Raw genomic sequence first — 3,453 nt, 5'->3', positions numbered from 1 at the left:
GATGAAACGGCATTGTTAAGTTGATTTACGCAATACCAATCAGGAATTGTCCATCTTAAATGGATAGTTGACCCAAAAGTGAACTCTACCTCATGTTGTTCCAAACCTGTATGAGTTTTTTTCTCCTTCTATTGAACACAAAAGAAGATATTTTAACCAGACAGTTTGACTTCAATAGTATGGAAGTCAATGGGTGTCATCAACTGTCTTCAAAATATCTTCTTTTGTGTTCTGCAGAAGAAAGAAACTCAACTTGTGGGTGACTAAACGATGACTGTTTGGTTCATTTTTGGGTGAACTGTCCCTTTAAAAGTCAAATCTCACGGTGCAGATCAATGTTTAGGTAAACAGTACCACCTGCTGGCCAAAACAACAAGTTCAATTCAAGGCTTGAAAAAAAATCCTGTAGTTCTGTGCTGAAGAAACACTCAGTGATGCACAGAAAATGCCTCAGAGCTTATGACTCTATGCTGATTATTCTGTGAAAACACATTGTTTTACTATGGTAAGTGGTTAAAGACTGCAAAACCTATGAGGAACATCCAGCCTACACTCTAAAAAAATGGTGTTATATAGCACTAAAGGTGGTTCTTGGCTCGTAATCATAGTGGAACCACTTTTGGTGCCATATAGCACCATATCTTAACAGGTTCTGTATATGGTAGCGGTGCCATATAGCACCATATCTTAACAGGTTCTGTATATGGTAGCGGGGCTATATAGCACCATATCTTAACAGGTTCTGTATATGGTAGCGGTGCTATATAGCACCATATCTTAACAGGTTCTGTATATGGTAGCGGGGCTATATAGCACCATATCTTAGGAGGTTCTTTATATGGTAGCGTTGCTATATAGCACCATATCTTAACAGGTTCTGTATATGGTAGCGTTGCTATATAGCACCATATCTTAACAGGTTCTGTATATGGTAAAGTTGCTATATAGCACCATATCTTAACAGGTTCTGTATATGGTAGCGGTGCTATAGAGCACCATATCTTAACAGGTTATGTATATGGTAGCGGTGCTATATAGCACCATATCTTAACAGGTTCTGTATATGGTAGCGTTGCCATATAGCACCATATCTTAACAGGTTCTGTATATGGTAGCGGTGCCATATAGCACCATATCTTAACAGGTTCTGTATATGGTAGCGGTGCTATAGAGCACCATATCTTAACAGGTTATGTATATGGTAGCGGTGCTATTTAGCACCATATCTTAACAGGTTCTGTATATGGTAGCGTTGCCATATAGCACCATATCTTAACAGGTTCTGTATATGGTAGCGGTGCCATATAGCACCATATCTTAACAGGTTCTGTATATGGTAGCATTGCTATATAGCACCATATCTTAACAGGTTCTTTATATGGTATCGGTGACATATAGCACCATATCTTAACAGGTTCTTTATATGGTATCGGTGCCATATAGCACCATATCTTAACAGGTTCTGTATATGGTAGCGGTGCCATATAGCACCATATCTTAACAGGTTCTGTATATGGTAGCGTTGCTATATAGCACCATATCTTAACAGGTTCTTTATATGGTATCGGTGCCATATAGCACCATATCTTAACAGGTTCTGTATATAGTAGCGTTGCCATATAGCACCATATCTTAACAGGTTCTGTATATGGTAGCGGTGCTATATAGCACCATATCTTAACAGGTTCTGTATATGGTAGCGGTGCCATATAGCACCATGTCTTAACAGGTTCTGTATATGGTAGCGTTGCCATATAGCACCATATCTTAACAGGTTCTGTATATGGTAGCGGTGCCATATAGCACCATATATTAACAGGTTCTGTATATGGTAGCGGTGCCATATAGCATCTTAACAGGTTCTCTATATGGTAGCGGTGCTATATAGCACCATATCTTAACAGGTTCTGTATATGGTAGTGGTGCCATATAGCACCATATCTTAACAGGTTCTGTATATGGTAGCGGTGCCATATAGCACCATATCTTAACAGGTTCTGTATATGGAATCGGTGCCATATAGCATCTTAACAGGTTCTCTATATGGTAGCGGTGCCATATAGTACCATATCTTAACAGGTTCTGTATATGGAAGCGGTGCCATATAGCACCATATCTTAACAGGTTCTGTATATGGAAGCGGTGCCATATAGCACCATATCTTAACAGGTTCTGTATATGGAAGCGGTGCCATATAGCACCATATCTTAACAGGTTCTGTATATGGAAGCGGTGCCATATAGCACCATATCTTAACAGGTTCTGTATATGGAAGCGGTGCCATATAGCACCATATCTTAACAGGTTCTGTATATGGAAGCGGTGCCATATAGCACCATATCTTAACAGGTTCTGTATATGGAAGCGGTGCCATATAGCACCATATCTTAACAGGTTCTGTATATGGAAGCGGTGCCATATAGCACCATATCTTAACAGGTTCTGTATATGGTAGCGGTGCCATATAGCACCATATCTTAACAGGTTCTGTATATGGTAGCGGTGCCATTTAGCATCTTAACAGGTTCTCTATATGGTAGCGGTGCTATATAGCACCATAACTTAACAGGTTCTGTATATGGTAGTGGTGCCATATAGCACCATATCTTAACAGGTTCTGTATATGGTAGCGGTGCCATATAGCACCATATCTTAACAGGTTCTGTATATGGAATCGGTGCCATATAGCATCTTAACAGGTTCTCTATATGGTAGCGGTGCCATATAGTACCATATCTTAACAGGTTCTGTATATGGAAGCGGTGCCATATAGCACCATATCTTAACAGGTTCTGTATATGGAAGCGGTGCCATATAGCATCTTAACAGGTTCTCTATATGGTTGCGGTGCCATATAGTACCATATCTTAACAGGTTCTGTATATGGAAGCGGTGCCATATAGCACCATATCTTAACAGGTTCTGTATATGGTAGCGGTGCCATATAGCACCATATCTTAACAGGTTCTGTATATGGTAGCGGTGCCATATAGCACCATATCTTAACAGGTTCTCTATATGGTAGCGGTGCCATATAGCATCTTAACAGGTTCTCTATATGGTAGCGGTGCCATATAGTACCATATCTTAACAGGTTCTGTATATGGTAGCGGTGCCATATAGCACCATATCTTAACAGGTTCTGTATATGGTAGCGGTGCCATATAGCACCATATCTTAACAGGTTCTGTATATGGTAGTGCTATATAGCACCATATCTTAACAGATTCTGTATATGGTAGCGGTGCCATATAGCACCATATCTTAACAGGTTCTGTATATGGTAGCGGTGCTATATAGCACCATAACTTAACAGGTTCTGTATATGGTAGCGTTGCTATATAGCACCATATCTTAACAAGTTCTGTATATGGTAGCGGTGCTATATAGCACCATATCTTAACAGGTTCTGTATATGGTAGCGGTGTTATATAGCACCATATCTTAACAGGT

This window comes from Gobio gobio (assembly GCF_949357685.1).
Source record: "Gobio gobio genome assembly, chromosome: 21".
NCBI classification, from domain to species: domain Eukaryota; kingdom Metazoa; phylum Chordata; class Actinopteri; order Cypriniformes; family Gobionidae; genus Gobio; species Gobio gobio.
Note: the sequence above shows the minus strand (reverse complement) of the source record.